Below are 19091 nucleotides of genomic sequence, written 5' to 3'. Positions count from 1 at the left end.
GAACCTCCGAGCTAAAGGAGAGACGTGGCTTTCAACTTGAGCCCAGACTCAGACACTGGATGGGCTCGGGCAGAAAAATATGTTAGTCTGAAATGGACCTTACAGAGAACGCCTCATCTGTCAAGGGCAGGCCTTCAGTCACATTGGTTCTATTGACCTGCCTGGACACCCTCTTGAAACTGCTTTCGCAACCCGTAAAAATGTCCTCTGATTAAAAGAGAGAGCACAATCAAGCCAGGCGAGGCATCTGTCGGTTTGAATGGTGTACAGTAATTAGTGGCACAGACCTTTCAGCAGATTACCCATTGGTCAATGAAATGTGGGCAAAGCCCTAGAATGAGGACCAAGCCTTGAAGTGGACAGCTTATAGTACTCATCGGCTATCTGACTCCAGCTAATGGAGGGATCTGTCGTTATTACTTCACAGTAGAGGAAAGGTTGAGAAAATGACAGTTCTGTCTTCTTTCGTGAGTCTAGATTTAGTGGTTTGCAAAGACTTTGCTGGGTTACATGCAGAGAGGTAGAGAGCTGATAATTAGTATTTTTTAGATACAGCTTCACCTGCTTGATCGCTCACCCTTTATCCCACCAGGACACTCACCTAGGCCTACTGGGTTCCCTCTATAACCTCTCATGTTCATTTCATTATGGCTCTCTTGAATTTCAGACTTTTCCTTGGTCGCCTCACATCCCTCTCCTCTGACATTTTCTATTGATGGAGATGACCTCCGATACCTTCAATCTCCTCACGTGCCAGAAGTCTCACACACTAGGGCTACATGGAGTCTCTTTGCAATGAATCCTGTAACATTGGCTTCCCATAGCAAACTCGAGGGAAGAGCGTTCACAGATCCTGTCAAGGGTAGGGCAGTCAGGTCTTAACACAATAGCGGAACATGACAGGTGCGAACTAAATTGTGGCAATAAGTGAGTTCCTGGTGTGTGTGACCATAAGAGCACATGGTGAGCAGTATTACAAAAGGGATTTGTCTGCCATTGAATCCTTGGGCGGGTCACCTAAACCCAAACAGTAAAATATATACATTTTATGTTAAAAATCGGGATGGAAAAACCTTTCAGTGTAAACCTAAAATGACTACAACCAGAAAGTATGTAGAAAAGATAAATGACCTACTCTATTTTTAAATAATATTTGGAGAAATAACAAAATCACCTAAATAAAAGCTAGACAGTCAGGGAAAAAATAAACAATTCCAAAAACAATTTAGCAGAATAGAGTCTGTTCTTATGTTTGAGCAAAATAATACATCATTAGCCATGGCAAAGCGTAGAATTGTAGGAAATAAGCTTTAAAAACGGCAACAATGTCTCACAATTTCATGGAGATATGTAGAATTGCAGGAAATTGGCTACACCGCCAATATGGGGGGGCATCTAAAAAGAACACCACACCCACCACTTAAGCCCATTTTTGATCAAGAAAAAAACCCTGTTACATAGTGCTGTCACACCAGATAACCGCAAAACATTCTCAATCCCAATTATTTTGCGCCACTATGCTATGGACCTGCCTTCTTAACGATACAAGATCTAACAAAGGTTTTAGAGGTGTAGCATCTGTTATTCCCAACAGTTTCCCCCCCCCCAAAAAAAACACTCATCTCTTCTGAGATCAATCCAATCCTGACGCATATGAGGACAAATATCGTTAAGCCCTCAGGGCCGCTGCTCCTTTAGTTCAACCAGACAACTGACAGGAGAAGAGGAACACGTTTTACTACTGTGGCCAACTGTAAATATAAACAAGCCATGCCAGCCTTCATCTCGTTCCCTATAGTTCATCCTATAGTGTAAATCAGTGGGCGCTACTGTTCCTGTTGAAGATTTGGTGAAGAGAAACCATGTTTACAATTAACATTGTAAACGTCAACTTTTTGACCAACATGGTTAATGTTGTTTTTTGTACAAATTATTTTCTTGGTTAACTTGAGTTCATTGATATAGATTGGTGGGGAGGTGTGTCACATGTACAATTACTTGACTAGTGAACTGGCCAGTGGCCGTCTGTGACAGCAACTTCCCTAAGATCTCACAAAGTGACAGATTAGTCTCTTGGTCTGTCAATTAGCACAGATGGCGTAGAGTGGATTGTGATACTGTGTTCTGAAGGTTGTAAGTTTACATTGGTTTCTGATAATTAGGCTATTTCTGATAACAGCTTTCATGTGTGCTCTATTGTTTTCTTTGTAATATTTAACCAGTTTGTTTATTTTTTTAACATCCCATGAATTCAACAAAATCAAAAGTTGGTTTAACTCTGGCTGATGTTTTGTGTAGCAAACTATAGTGAGCTCCAAAAGTATTGGGACAGTGACAGTTGTTTTTACCTCTGTTCCCCATTTGAAGGGCATTTTCATCCATATTGGGGGAACCATGTAGAAATCGCAGCATGTTTTGTACATAGTTAACTATTTGGTCCCATATTCATAGCACGCAATGACTACATCAAACTTGTGATTCTACAAATGAGTTGGATGCATTTCCGGGTTGAGGTTCAGCTCATTATTGCAAATAAGAATAGCCCTGACTAAACTAATTATTGTGGATGCTTACCATGATTACGGATAATCCTGAATGAAACGTGAATAATGATAAGTGAGAAAGTTAGACGTACAAACGTTAACCTCCTGTGTTATTGTAATGGTGAGCATGTCTTGGGGGTATGGTATTTGTGCGTCTAACTTTCTCACTCATTATTCAGGATTATACAACAGGTGGGTCTAATCCTGAATGCTGGTTAAAACCACATTCCAGACGGAATTTATTCCACAAATTACCACCAGCTATGACGTTCAAATGCCTATTTACTCTGTTCCATCTGACTGCGGAATCCACCGTCTCATCAGCCCAAGCAGACAAGTCATTAACTTGATCGCCACTATAAAAATAAATCTAGACATTCTCACATTTCTTTTAGACTAACATTTAGTTTTCAACTGCAGAGATTTGTATAAACCTTGCTGTCTGTCTCTCTGACATTTGAAACTTTGTTTCATTAATCAAATTCAATCTGCAGCTGTCCAGTAGTAATGAGCATATCGGGGGAAGAGACAGACAGGAAGCGTTTCTCAGCCAGTAGAAATTATGAATCAGTTGGCACCATTTTTATGGATATATACAAAGAAATGTCAATTGAAAAAAGGTCAAATGGAACAAGATGCGGCTAGTTTGCAGTCTTTCCAGCTTCAGTTTGAAGTGATTCTATTTGCTGTGTTGTTGGCTAGCTCCTCTGAACAACAGTGTCCTGACGAGTGAGCACATTTTCTATGCCAGGCTATATCACACCTCATTGTTATGGGGGTATCCAAATAAATGTCACTAGAAAACAGTTTAAACAAATGCAAATGAAGCTACTTTGCGGTTATTCTGGCAGCACGTTTTGACATGACTAAGTTAGCCGTAGTTGGCTAGCTAGCAAGCAAGCAAGGGATAAGACGATTGCCAGCTAGTATGGCAGTGGAACATTTAGAACGAACGACTTGGTCGTGTCCATAGATGCAGAACAAAAAGACTGAATGACTGGGTCGTTTCCTAGCAACCGAACCGATAGAAGGAACAACCAGCTGGTTTGGGTAGCAACCCTAGATTTGTGTCGAGACTATATCTTGTGGAAGGATGAAATAGTATGAATAAATTCATCAAAATAACTAATGAAAATATGTCAATCCTTATTTGAATATGTCGGTAACCAATTGTATAAAAGTGATAATGCCCTCAAAGCCAGTTTTTGGAGGATTTACTGGCACGGTTTGCCAACCCTCGACGAACACCCATGTCAAAATATCCTCCAAATGCCATCTTCTTGGGCATCATCAATTCAATTATATGTAATCATTGTAGCATCCAAATTAATGTAGCGGTGTTTCGAAACATTCTATTCTTATTTACAATAACAGTGACTAGAACATGGCACAACACATGATGTACCATTCATTTCTATTGGGCACAAAATAATCTGAAAACAAAAACAGCAAATGCATCCAACAAGTTTGTAAAGTCAAATGCTTGATGCATTCATTGAGAGCTAGGAATAAGGGACCAAATACTAAACCTTTCGCAACTTTAATGCACGTGAATTTGTCCAAATAGATTTAGCCTCCTAAAATGGGGGGGGGGGACTATGTACACAAACTGATGTAATTTCTAAACGGTTCACCCAATATGGGATGAAAAAAACCCTCAGATTAAAGATGACAGTCTGCACTTTAACCTCAGTCATTATATAATTTGAAATCCAAAGTGCTATATTACAGAGCCAAAACAAATTGTCACTGTCCCAATGCAGTATGAAATACAGTGAGCTCCAAAAGTAAGTATGGCTCGCAATGACCATGATGAGATTACATTGTAGCACATTACCTATGTTGGGTTAGACGAGTATATTTTCAAGAATGTATTTAAATGACCCAAAGAGATGGGAAATCTACATGATCAAGTATTCTTCAGACTGGCCCCAAAGCACAAGGCTGTGTTTGGCATACTCCTACCCCAGAAGCAGCATTGGGATCAGACAAAGATCCCTTGGGACCTGGTTCTTAGCTGGGAGGGAATAGCAGCCGTTTTATGGGCACCTGACCAATTGGGCCATTTTGTTTGTTCCTTTGCAATGATGGTAACTTTTGTACATAATGTTGCCGCCATTGTTTCACGTGACCAAAGAGAGCCTCTGAACATCAGAGCAGCGATCTCTAACCTCTACTTCAACGAGTTGGCGGTGAAGGACATTCTGCTCATCGCTGACACTCGAAAAAGGAAAATACGGTGTACGGGATACCTGACGAGACTACGGTGTACCTGACGAGACTACGGTGTACCTGACGAGACTACGGTGTACCTGACGAGACTACGGTGTACCTGACGAGACTACGGTGTACCTGACGAGACTACGGTGTACGGGATACCTGACGAGACTACGTTGGCGAGTGGACAAACCGCCTCTACCCTCCGTTCTATTGGCGAACGTGCAATCACTGGACCTACTCCAGTCGAGACTATCCTATCAATGTGGTCTGAAGAACTGTATCCTGTTTCTCCAATATGTGGCTGAACAAGGACGTCTCGAGATTCTGCTCACTTGAGTTAGAATACCTCATAATAAGCTGTAGACCATACTATTTAAAAAATATTTACATTTTTCGTAGCTGTCCATTTACCATCACAAACCTATGCTGGCACATAGACCGCACTCAACAAGCTGTGTAGGGCCATAAGCAAACAAGAAAATGCACATCCAGAGGCTGTGCTTCTCATGGCCGGTGAACTGAAATCCGTATTACCTACATTTCTACCAGGAGGTCACCTGTGCGACTACAGGCAACAACAACAAAATGCAGTCTCATAAAGCTCCCCCTCCATTTGGCAAATTTGACCATAGCGCCATCTTCCCGATTCCTGCTTACAAGCAAAATCTCAAAAAGTACCAGTTACGTCATCAATACAGAAGTGGCCAAATGAAGCGGATGCTAAGCTACAGGACTGTTCAGCTAACAGAAATGAGTATGTTCCGGGATTCATCAGATGGCATTGATTTGTTTACCACATCATTCACCGGCTTCATTAATAGGCGCATCGACGACCTCGTCCCCACAGTGACCGTACGTACATACCCCAACCAGAAGCTATGGATTACAGGAAACATCCACACTGAGCTAAAGGGTAGAGCTGCCGCGTTCAAGGAGCGGGACAATAATCCAGATGCTTATAGGGAATCCCCCTACGATCTCTGACGAACCATCAAACAATACAGTTCAATCGAGTACAGGCTTAACTGAATGACAGAAACTATTCATTGAAATTCCTTATTATATTCTGAGGTAGACCTCGTCTCCGAGGAATGCTCCTCAGAGACAGGGCAGCTGGTTTGGGACCCCCCCCCCCCCCCCCCACTGGGGGAAAAGAGTACCAATGACGGGCCATAAGGTTATTAATCTGGTGGGGAGGTGGATGGTCCTTGGAAGACTTGCTGCAAAACAAGTTGGAGACTAGGTTGAGTTTTAAAAAAAATTAAACATGAACCGGTGCACACCCAGAATAATAGTTTGTATGGAGGTGCTGACTACCGGCGAATAAACTATCAAAATAAATAAAGTCGCACACTCCGAGTATAATCTTCCAGCAATTTAATGGGTATTTACTAACATTTCGGGTATATACCTATTAAATTGCTGGGAGATTATACTCGGAGTGTGCGACATTATTTATTTTGATAGTTTATAGACAAGGTTGAGTTGACAAATACTCCCCTAGATTCATGCCCACTGATTGAAAGGATGGTGATTATTGCACGAGTGAGCCAATAGGTTAAATCAGCAATCGTGGTGGAATTTCCTTAGAGTGACATGCTCATAGGCTGAAGTTTAATAGGTGAATGACATTCCGCGCACTTGGTAATAGGAGAGGAAGTGATGCTAAGCTGAAGAGGTAACATTGACACCACCCTATAAATACCTGCCATGCTGATCAGTGAGAGGAAGAGATGTGAATGAGTTTATTAGAAACGAATGAAAAGTGACAATGCATTCAGAAGAGCCTTACCGATTGAACTGTGATAACTACATGACTCAAATTAAATCCTACTCCATCTCTCGTAAACTATCACGGATTAAAGGGAAACCCATCTGTGAGCTGCCCAGTGATGCCAGCCTACCAGACGAGCTGAATGCCGTCTACACATACATACAGTTGAAGTCAGAAGTTTACATACACCTTAGCCAAATAAATGTAAACTCAGTTACACAATTCCTGACATTTAATCCTAGTAAAAATGCCATGTCTTAGGTCAGTTAGGATCACCACTTCATTTTAAGAATGTGAAATGTCAGAATAATAGTAAAGAAAATGATTTTTCAGCTTTAATTTCTTTCATCACATTCCCAGTGGGTCAGAAATGTACATACACCCAATTAGTATTTGGTAGCATTGCCTCTAAATTGTTTAACTTGGGTCGAAAGCGTCGGGTAGCGTTCCACAAGCTTCCCACAAATTGGGTGAATTTTGGCCCAGTCCTCCTGACAGAGGTGGTGTAATTGAGTCAGGTTTGTAGGCCTCCTTGCTCGCACACGTTTTCTCAGTTCTGCTCACAAATCTTCTATAGTTTTGAGGTCAGGGCTATGTGATGGCCACTCCATTAACTTGACTTTGTTGTCCTTTAGCCATTTTGCCACAACTTTGGAAGTATGCTTGGGGTTATTGTCCATTTGGAAGACCCATTTGCGACCAAGTCTTCAGATCTTGCTTCAATATATCCACATAATTTTCCTTCCTCATGATGCCATCTATTTTGACGGTTGGAATGGTGTTCTTTGGCTTACAAGCGTCCCCCTTTTTCCTCCAAACATAATGATGGAACTGTTTGGCCATAATGACCATTTTTTGTTTCATCAAACCAGAGGGCATTTCTCCAAAAAGTACAATCTTTGTCCCCATGTGCAGTTGCAAACCGTAGGCTGGCTTTTTTAATAGCGGGTTTGGAGCAGTGGCTTCTTCCTTGCTGAGCAGCCTTTCAGGTTATGTCGATATAGGACTCGTTTTACTGTGGATAAAGATACTTTTGTAGCTATTTCCTCCAGCGTCTTCACAAGGTCCTTTGCTGTTGTTCTGGGATTGATGTGCACTTTTTGGACTTGGCTGAGTTCTTTTGATTTTCCCATAATGTCAAGCAATGAGGCACTGAGTTTGAAGGTAGGCCTTGAAATACATCCACAGGTACACCTCCAATTGACTCAAATGACATCAATAAGCCTATCAGAAGCTTCTAAAGCCATGACATTTTCTGCCCCCCCCCCCCCCCCCCCCCCCCCAAGTTGTTTAAAGGCACAGTCAACTTAGTGTATGTAATCTTCTGACCCACTGGAATTGTGATACAGTGAATTATAAGTGAAATAATCTGCCTGCAAACACTTGTTGGAAAAATTGTGTCATGCACAAAGTAGAGGTCCTAACCGACTTGCCATGTTAACAAGACATTTTTGGAGTGGTTGAAAAATGAGTTTGAATGACTCGTAGACTTCTCTCTGCTACCACACGGCAAGTGGTACCGGAGTGCCATGTCTGGGACCAAAAGGCTCCTGAACAGCTTCTACCCCCAGGCCATAAGACTGCTGAACAGTTAATCAAGCGGCTACCAGGACTATTTGCATTGACAGCCTTGTATTGTTTTGTTTTGTTCCACTGACTCTCTTGCACTGGCTCTAGGCACACTCACTGAACTCTACACACAATTACCTCAACTACCTCGTATCCCTGGACCTTGTTATTTTATTGTGTTACTATTTCCTTTTATTTAGCACATTTCTTACTTTTTAACTCTGCGTTGTTGGGAATGGGTTTGTACGTAAGCATTTCATGGTCAAGTCCACACCCGTTGTATTTGGCGCATGTGACAAAAAAAATAATGATTTGACCATCCACACAACATGCCTGCCAACTTTCAGGTCACGTGATATTGAAATGATTAATGTTCCACTATGAATCTAAAAATCAAGGCCCGGAATCTAATATTAAATGTCTACTGATGGGTCAAGACGTTACGCATTAACTAAAGTACAGTATTTAGGTGGCTTAACAGCTAGGGAATCCCTACCCTCTGTACTATGACAATGCGCACAGAGATCTGAGCAAATTCCCCCCCATGCGAGGTAAAATCCGTAATATTTGAATGGTGCTCAAGGCCTTCCAGGTTCTTTCAAAAGGCCCATCTCTGCATAAGAGGCTTCATGCAACAACTTCTCCTTCAAAATGTAATCATAGAATGTATTAAAGTAATGCTGTATGTGGTACAGAGTGCACATGATCTCCAAATCCCAGTATCACAAATTAGAGATTTGTTGCTTGTTTTAAGAATAACATTCAAACAAAGTTCAGCAAAGTGCAATAATGACATGAGATTTGAAGAGGTATAGTGATTTTAAAATGTAAAGAAAATGGCAGAATAAAAAATAAAATAAATATGTCAAACTTCATGCATCAGCATGCTCTGACATCTATGTTTTGCTATTGATAGCTAGCCTACCTGAGTATTTCGTCACTGACAGCTACATTGAAAATTAAAATATTGCTGTTAATCCTGGGGAAATATATGGCCTACTGTTTGTAGCCTGAAGTGTAACCTATTATTTTCTTAGAAAAATAATTGGCAAACAAAGTTGTATAAAAATGCCAGCGTTACCGATTTGCAATTCCGAGTTGGATGACCGTTTAAACGATTTTTCCAGTCGGAGCTCGTTTTTTCCCCGAGTTCCCAGTGGATTTGAACGCACTTGAAGTCGGAGATTTCCGAGTTCCCAGTTGTTTGAACGCGGCAAGTGTTCCTAGTTGTTTTGAAACCAACGGAGAGTTCGGAACTCGGAATTCTCGGACTTCTGGGAGTTGAAAACAACTGGGAACTCGGAAAAAAAACTAGCTCCGACTGGGAAAAATACATTTTAACGGTCATCCAAATCTGTCTTCTTTCTAGAACTCCGTCTTAACGACCTGGAGATCATTAATGTCATGATTTGACCTCGTATTTTTCAGAGTCGATGTTAACGCAGCAACTGATAGGCAGAAAATGTATCCGCTGGTGACAGCTCGCTCTAGCTCTTATTTTGGTTGTGGCCCTGTTGTCAACGTGCACGCACCTCTTCCGTTCTAAACCGAGAGCTTTCACTGTTCACACCATCATGGAGGAACGGTTCATCTGTCGTCTAGCGAAGGTGCTCTTTAGGCCATTTCACGATCTCTGACGAACTCCGACCGACAGCCATTAGCCTACCTTGCTTGAAAACCTCAACTCTTCCGACAAATACAACCCAACCATCTAGTCAGCTATGAATTCGACTACTGGGCCGACAAATTATAATCAAAATACAATTTAGGTGAATCATGTTGTCAATACAAATTAGCCTATTATAAACTATCCGTCTGACAACAATTGTTTGATTAAAACAAGCATTCGTTTTCTTACAAGGAAAAATACGCAGAGAGCAAATGTATCATTCCACTTACCCTGAAATATCACATCGACAATGGTGTGAAAAGATATAGGAATTGCTTAAAATAGAGATGTAATGAAAAGACAAAGCGCTATAATCATGATCGATGTCTCTTTAGAGAAATCCACTCTAACCTTTTCCGTTTAACGTAAAATGTAACTATTCAGTTCAACCAAACGATACAGTGTACCTAGTGCACAATTTACGTCATCGACACCAGTGCATGAGTGACTTGTAAGAAGCCAATAGGGAAGCTAATACTATAGCTTCAACGCCATTAGTGACTTGTAAAAAGCCAATAAGAAGCTAATACTATAACGTCATGGCCAATCACAGTAGAAGTTACTGTACATGGGCAGGGCATGAAAGAGATGAGATGACGGCCATGTTCTACAAGGGTGTTTGTATCCCTCCGCTTTGGTATTTACCTTTTCCAAATGTCACTGTGTGGCCTACGGTCGAATGGCCTACCACCCTGTTTTCCTGGAGAATACCCATTAGCTGTTTTACAATTACGTGCTCTGCAGATAGGACGTTACTATATCTTCAGATTATTGGGAGAATCTCAATTGCATACTCTTCGGCTCCTTCTCAAAACCCATTGGATAAAAAAGCCAGAGGTCCCGCCTATCTGACTTTCTCCTCCAATGGGTGTTGAGAAGGAGGCGAGGAGAGAAGACGCAAAGAGTATCAGAAGGAGATTCTCCCCTAGTTTTAGAGTTTACGCCAAATAAAGTGGATATGTGACCTGTAAAATAAATACAAATCTGTGCAGTCTCCTCCATGATCAGGAGAGGGAGCAATTTCAACAGTATAGGCCTATTCTTTAGGCAGCAGGATTTGTGTTCTAATTGTCTTAATTAACAAATTGCTTTTCAATTGCATTCACGCAGATCCCTTTTTCCAAGATGGTCACCGCCTTTCAAAGTGTGCTGCAATATGGGGATAAATATATTTCAATTTGTGCCTACATGTCGACTGCATGAAATGTACACAAATCGTGGGATGGAAGGTCATGAAGTTTTGACTGCAGTCAACTGCAAATTTCTGCAGTTGCTCTTCGCCATCTTAATCCTGCAACCATCACCTGTATCGTGGGAGGCTCTACTGTAACTAATTATTAGGGTGTTATTTTTTGCCCACGTGAACGTGACCAAAGACATGCCTGAAACAGGAAAAAACAATTAAAATGCCTGAAACAGGAACCAACTTTGCCGCAATTCATGTATACAGTGGATATATACAAATGAATGTGATATTTGAGTCTCTCCCACCAATTGATTGTACAATGTACATACAAAGTATATTTAAAGTTTATTAGTGTAGGTATGGGGGTTGAGTACATCTTTATTTCGGCATTACAAATAACTTTTATAAACAATGGCAACACTGCCATGTTGCACTGAGCCTTTCTGTTGGAAAACCACATCAGTGTCTTGACTTTCGGCAGTTGCAGATGCACCTCTCCCGGCATCACACCTTGGATTTTGTCTACAGTTGGTTGCTTTATAGGTAAAGTCACACACTACAGAGACTGAAAGTACGGAGCAGAGTTGCGATGTAGTTTTTAGTCACAAAGGGGGCGGCTCCTTGTAAAATAGACTATTCCTCAAAGTAGCCTATTTTGCATTAATAACCAACCAAATATAATCTCAGTGACTGTTCAAACAGTAAACCAAACAACAAGAATCTGCCCAAAAAAGGGCAGTGTTTTGTTTAGAAGCAATAAGGAGTGATCCCGGGTTATAGTCAAATGGTAGAACCTGCTGTTGCCAACTAGCTAGCCATGGGCTTTTTTTTCCCTCTGTGACCAAACATGATGACGTTCTACTTTTAGCTGATATCAGAATGATTATTTCACATGGAGATGTGGGGAGCTAAAAAGGCTAGCTAGCTTGCTATGATTTTCGCCTGACTAAAGCCAGCAGCCAGGCTCTTTCCATGACATAGACTGGCCAGGTGAATCCAGGTGAAAGCTATGATCCCTTATTGATGTCAGTTGTTAAATCCACTTCAATCAGTGTAGATGATGGGGAGGAGACAGGTTAAAGAAGGATTCTCTATCCTTGAGACAATTTGACATTGATTGTGTATGTGTGCTATTCAGAGAGTGACAAAAGACAAGACAAAAGTTTTAAGTGGCTTTGAACTGGGTATGGTAGTAGGTGCCAGGCGCACCGGTTTTGTGTAAAGAACTGCAACGCTGCTGGGTTCTTCACGCTCAACAGTTTCCCATGTGTATCAAGAATGGCTCACCACCCAAAGAACATTCAGCTAACTTGACACAATTGAAGGAAGAATTGGAGTCAACATGGGCCAGCATCCATGTGGAATGCTTCTGACACCTTGTAGTGTAACATTAATTTTTGTAGCGCCCCTTGTGTGTATACCCCCATGTGGTAAAGAAATGGTATGATGGTATGAAAATCTGGATACCACCCAACTCTAGTGACCACCCTCCTGAAGCGTCTCTACCTGTCCGAAGAAGTCTGTGCAAGGGGCGACATTTCACACTCAAGAGTGAGTTTCACAGATTCCCATCTGCGACACTTCCATTGATGTCAAGGGCAGAAGCACCTTGATTGTCTGATTCTAAAGATGCCACAAGAATTTATATTATTTTAAATCAGACTACAGTTGAGGAAGGTCGTAGATAATACAGTAGAAAGAAAATACAATTGTATGACGGAAAATTATTGAATTCAGAGTGAATCGGGGTACGCTGGGTCTGTAACTTATAGATCACAAGGTTTTTAAGAACACATGACAGTGCATGTATTTTGATGAGGTTTTATGAAGCACATGCAAATCAACTTCTGTCAGGATGAACGATCTTGGAGAGACAAATTGCCATCTTTAAACCATTTGCAGGCATAGATCCACTCACAGTTTATTGTGCTCAAACTCTTGGTTTATGACCATGACCTTTTGTGGATTGTCCTGTGACAATAACCTAGTAAAACCTGTCATGAAAATACACAGTGTACAAAACATTAGGAACACCTTCCTATTATTGAGTTGCACCCCCTTTTGCCCTCAGAACAGCCTCTATTCATCGGGGCATGGACTCTACAACTTGTCGAAAGTGTTCCACAGGGATGCTGGCCCATGCTGACTCCAATGCTTCCCACAGTTGTGTCAAGTTGACTGGATGTCCTTTGGGTGGTGGACCATTCTTGATACCCACAGGATACCCAACAGTTGAGCGTGGGAAACTGTTGAATGTGAATAACCCAGAAGCATTTGCAGTTATTGACATACACCATTCACCATTCAAAGGCACTTAAATATGTTGTCTTGCCCAGTCACCCTCTGAATGGCACACATAAACAATCCATGTCTCAATTGTCTCAAGACTTACACATCCTTCTTTAAGCTGTCTTCATATACACTGATTGGATTTAACAAGTGGTATCAATAAGAGATCATAGCTTTCACCTGGATTCACCTGGACAGTCTATTAATGCAAACATTAGGTGTTCCTAATGTTGTGTACACTCAGTGTATAATGGAACCTTACTAATTGAATATGGAGGGAGCAGTGTAGAGGAGAGAGAGAGATAAAGTTGAGATAGAGTGGTGTCTGTTCGTGTGACATGCGTGTGTGAGTTTGTGTGTGTGTGTGAGAGAGCGGGAGAGAGAGAGAGTGAGTCCGGGGGTGGGGGAGAAGATTACTGTGTGTTTTAAGTAAGAAGCTTATGTAGGCTACAGGGGAAATACACTGCAAACAGATGGGTCCCCTTCTGCCAACATGTAACCCCTCTGTCAGATTGGACAGAGGTCTTTACACATTCAGAATAAACATGGAAACAAATATTAGTATTTGGTACACGCATTACAGGAAACCTATATCATGGCTGTATTGTGGGACCAGAAGATTCACCTTCATAACTGAATTGATGAGTCAATGGATTTAATAGGGATGATATTCCAATCTTATCTTGTTTTAGCATCATGGTGTTTCAAGGAATATTAACTAAATTCCCAGATAAACCAGCGTGTGTTGGTGGATTGCCCTCCTTAAATGCTTTTATAAACCTTATGTAACATGTTGAACGGATTACTTGTTTCACATTTCCTGTATATTTATTGGGTTTATGACTGGGAACATCATTTCATAATGTAAACAGACATAATCTGTGATTTAATTTGATCTGTGAAAAAGCGGGGGGGAAATATCTACATTTGTTCTAAAGCTTCGACTACCTCTTTGCCTTTAAATGTCACATCAAGTCACCATCTGTCACGACTTCCGCCGAAGTCGGTCACTCTCCTGGTTCGGGCGACGTTCGGTGGTCGACGTCACCGGCTTTCTAGCCACCGCCGATCCACTTTTTATTTTCCATTTGTTCTGTCTGTCTTTCACACAAGGGTTTCACTCAACTAATTACTTGTTTATTATTTAACCCTCTGTTCCCTATGTGGTATTTTGTGAAAGATTGTTTATTGTATTTTCGGTCTGTCATGGTGTGCGTGTATTTGTTACTTTGTATATTTTACATTTTGAGTAAAAGTACGTTGCTTACTCATATCTGCTGTCCTGCGCCTGACTCTCTACACCAGCTACACCTAGGACCCATTACACCATCAGTATGTATCAAGCATACAGTGGCAGACAAATGTAGCACCTTAGCAATTTTCTTATTTCTTATAAAATAAGTTGAAATTGAAAGAAACTTTGGCCTCCACACGTTGCTTGTATATTGTCAACATTGCAGAACCCATTTTGTTTTGGAAAACTTAAGATTACAATGACAAAATTATTGGCACCCAGGCGCTAATACTTGGTTAAACAGCCTTTGGTGAAGATAACTGCAAAAAATGCTTATTGTAGCTATCAATGAGATTGCTGCACCTTTCTACGGGTAATATATTCCACTCTTCAGCTCAAACTGCTCCAATTCTTCAATGTTTGAGTGGTGCCTTCCATCAACTGCGGAATTCAGATATGGACTTATCGCTAGCCACTCCAAAACAGTCCAGTGTTTATTCTTGAACCATTCCTGGGTGCTTTCCTGGGTGCCTCACTTCCTCTATCCATTTTTCCTCTGAAGTGTGTGTGTGTGTGTATGTATGTGTGGGCGGAGAACCCTTAGTGTGCGGTGACCCGCTGCTCCCAAGGGCCATCGCATCCCGCCTGCTGCCTGGCAACACACTGTCTCCATGGCAACAAAACCAACAAAAGCACCCACCCACAGTCCACTTCCACATTACCCGCACATAGGGATGGGAATGTGTGCTGTGTGTGTGTGTGTGTGACAGGCAGGCAAATGAGGCAGACAGACAGAGGAAATGAGAGCAACAATAATGGGGATGTAAAAAAGTACAGGGTTCAACATCATTTTTCTATAGTACTACTAACTACATAGATGGCATGACAGAAGATTGAAATACAGTACTTATTTAATGATATTGTAGGATGTAGACTGGGGGTATTGTGATAATACTGTAAGTAACTCACTGGCAATACCGCTATTGAAGCTCTGCTGCTTTTTCTTATCTATTTTTATACTATGACATACAGTTGAAGTCGGAAGTTTACATACACCTTAGCCAAATACATTTAAACTCAGTTTTTCACAATTCCTGACATTTAATCCTAGTAAACATTCTCTGTCTTACGTCAGTTAGGATCACGACTTTATTTTAAGAATGTGAAATGTCAGAATACTAATAGAGAGAATCATTTATTTCAGCTTTTATTTCTTTCATCACATGGGTCAGAAGTTTACATACACTCGATTAGTATTTGGTAGCATTGCCTTAAAATTGTTTAACTTGGGTCGAAAGTTTCGGGTAGCCTTCCACAAGCTTCCCACAATAATTTGGGTGAATTTTGGCCCATTCCTCCTGACAGAGCTGGTGTAACTGAGTCAGGTTTGTAGGCCTCCTTGCTCGCACACGTTTTTTTCAGTTCTGCCCACAAATTTTCTATAGAGGTCAGGGCTATGTGATGGCCACTCCAATACCTTGACTTTGTTGTCCTTAAGCCATTTTGCCACAACTTTGGAAGTATGCTTGGAGTCATTGTCCATTTGGAAGACCCATTTGTGACCAAGTCTTGAGATGTTGCTTCAATATATCCACATCATTTTCCTCCCTCGTGATGCCATCTATTTTGTGAAGTGCACCAGTCCCTCCTGCAGTAAAGCACCCTCACCACATGATGCTGCCACCCCCGTGCTTCAAGGTTGGGATGGTGTTCTTCCGCTTGCAAGCCTCCCCCTTTTTCCTCTAAACCGCCAAACAGTTATATTTTTGTTTCATCAGACCAGAGGACATTTCTCCAAAAAGTACAATCTTTGTCCCCATGTGCAGTTGCAAACCGTAATCTGGCTTTTTTATGTGGTTTTGGAGCAGAGGCTTCTTCCTTGCTAAGCGGCCTTTCAGGTTATGTCGATATAGGACTCGTTTTACTGTGGATATAGATACTTTTGTACCTGTTTCCTCCAGCATCTTCACAAGGTCCTTTGCTGTTGTTCTGGGATTGATTTGCACTTTTCGCACCAAAGTACGTTTATCTCTAGGAGACAGAACGCGTCTCCATCCTGAGCGGTATGGCGGCTGCGTGGTCCCATGGGGTTTATACTTTCAAAATATTGTTTGTACAGATGAACGTGGTACCACCTTCAGGCGTTTGGAAATTGCTCCCAATGATGAACCAGACTTGTGGAGATCTACAATTTATTTTCTGAGATCTTGGCTGATTTCTTTTGATTTTCCCATGATGTCAAGCAAAGAGGCACTGAGTTTGAAGGTCGGCCTTGAAATACATCCACAGGTACACCTCCAATTGACTCAAATTATGTCATGAGCCATGACATCATGGAAAAATCATGACATCATTTTCTGGAATTTTCCAAGCTTTTTAAAGGCACAGTCAACTTAGTGTATGTAAACTTTTGACCCACTGGAATTGTGATACAGTGGATTATAAGTGAAATAATCTGTCTGTAAACTATTTTTGGAAAAATTACTTGTGTCATGCGAAAAGTAGATGTCCTAACCGACTTGCCAAAACTATAGTTGGTTAACAAGAAATTTGTGGTGGTTGAAAAACGAGTTTTAATGACTCCAACTTAAATGTATGTAAACTTCCGACTTCAACTGTAGATTGACATTACTGCATTTGGCCTCAGCAGTCACAATTGGCTAATGCTCTTTCAATTGTACGTTTTTTCGCCGAATGAACCATTACCATTGAAAGTTCTGTAAATATTGCAGATCATAGGCTACCTTTACAGATCGACACATTAGAATTCCCCACCCAACAGATAAATATTGACTCTTGATTTTTATAAAGAGAGAACGTCTCAACTCTAAATATGTGTAGTGCAACTTCGGAAACAGCTGGGGGACGCAGAATCCTATCCTGTTGTCAGCCTCCAGCATAAGTAAAGCAGGTGGCATGTGAAATACACAAAAACACCACATGATGGAAGCATAGTATTTAGAATGGGGATTATCTTTATTCCGTCTCCACAGATAATAATTGCATACAGTGGAGGCGTTTCACAATTGTTCCTGCATCAAATAATCATTAGTGCAAGCAAATTAGTAGTGACAGTTGTAGTGGCTTAACAGTTCTGTAACAGTTACAGAAGAATTGACTGAATTGAGGTTACCTCTTTTACCAAATGTATTAGACTTTATTTAGCCTACCTCATTTGAGATTCAACAAATAAATAAAAACAACAAGAAGAGTTATTTCAAATGAGGAAAAAAAATCATATCTATGCGAATGTATTAATACACAAAATGAATGCACAATAAGGAATTAATGATATATTCATACTATTGGTTTAAACCAGGGTTGGGGTCAATTAGTTTCAATTGAAGGGATAGTTCAGCAATTTTAAATATTTAGATATCTGTTTCTCTACCTTTTAAAGCAGTCTATGGAGTGACTGCAATCCACACTTTAGTTGTGTTATACTAGCCACTGCCAAAATTGTATTGGCATTTTCGGATTCCACTGAAGCATGTATTTGCCCAAGTCATCTCCTAAATTGATTATATTACTCATTAACAATAAATTTGTTTTAAAACTATTTTCAATTCTTAAACTTGAATGTATTTCCTGAAATGAAACGGAATTAACCCCAACTCTAGTTTAAACCAGATACATACATTATATATTAACAAAATACATGGCTCCAGATTTATCTAATTTCAAGTGATAAGATCTTGTGTTGACAGGATAGTAAAAATAACATGCCTTGTATTGGACATATAGCATATGATTAATAGTAAAATGGTGAGAACGCATGTTTCCTATGTTTCCTCGACTCTCATTGATGTATGTAAATACCAAATTGTTTGCAAGAAAGGGATATGACACATATGGGTAGACCTACTGTACATATTAAAAATACAACAGAGAAAGACTGGAACGCCTACTCGGGCTGAAAACTATAGTGATCTTTGCTTGCTCAATAGCAAAGCGATGTTGCAGAGTATGCAACTACAGTTCAGATTTCACCGACTTTAGTCCCACCCTGTTCATGCTTCCTCGCACATACTTGCATACATACGTTCGCTATCTCCCCCTATCTGCAAGCGGGGCCAATCACAACACACCTTATTGTCATCAGAGTTGAACCAACCAATAAGAATGCTTGAACATTAAATACACATTTCTTTAGAGGCAAGTGGAAACATAACCAACCCTGTTACACAGGCAAGTCAAGTTCTTCCACACCAATCTCGACAAACCATTTCTGTATGGACCTTGCTTTGTGAACAAGGGCATTGTCATCCTGAAACATGAAAGGGCCTTCCTCAAACTGTTGGCACAAAGTTTGAAGCACAGAATCATCTAGAATGTAATTGTGTAGAGTTAAGATTGCCCTTCACTGGAACTAAGGGGCCTAGCCCGAACCATGAAAAACAGCCCCAGGCCATTATTCCACATCCACCAAACTTTACAGTTGGCACTAAGCATTCGGGCAGGTAGTGTTCTCATTGCATCTAACAAACCCAGATGTGTCCGTCAGACTGCCAGATGGTTAAGCGTGAATCCTCACTCCAGAGAATGCGTTTCCACTGCTCCAGAATCCACTTCCTGGCTGAGCCGCAGGGCAGAAATTTGACCAGCTG

The 19091-nt window shown here is 40.9% G+C and overlaps 1 protein-coding gene across 13 annotated transcripts in view; it reads right to left on the bottom strand.

The window, feature by feature from the left end:
* The window catches only part of LOC110496316 (myocyte-specific enhancer factor 2D homolog), a 28767-nt gene extending 18551 nt beyond the window's left edge, over positions 1-10216 (bottom strand). For 4 of the 13 annotated variants that reach the window (XM_036952890.1, XM_036952894.1, XM_036952891.1 and 1 more), the window contains exon 1: positions 10006-10215. The gene's annotated coding sequence lies outside the window, so the exon portion shown is untranslated. Of the gene's footprint in view, positions 1-10005 lie in introns of all 13 variants that reach the window. The other 9 variants (XM_021572138.2, XM_021572143.2, XM_021572146.2 and 6 more) reach the window with 4 other exon arrangements.
* Positions 10217-19091: the final 8875 nt, after the last annotated feature.

The sequence above is a fragment of the Oncorhynchus mykiss genome, chromosome 18 (genome assembly GCF_013265735.2).
Source record: "Oncorhynchus mykiss isolate Arlee chromosome 18, USDA_OmykA_1.1, whole genome shotgun sequence".
NCBI lineage: Eukaryota > Metazoa > Chordata > Actinopteri > Salmoniformes > Salmonidae > Oncorhynchus > Oncorhynchus mykiss.
Note: the sequence above shows the minus strand (reverse complement) of the source record. Positions and strands in the feature narration are given on the sequence as shown.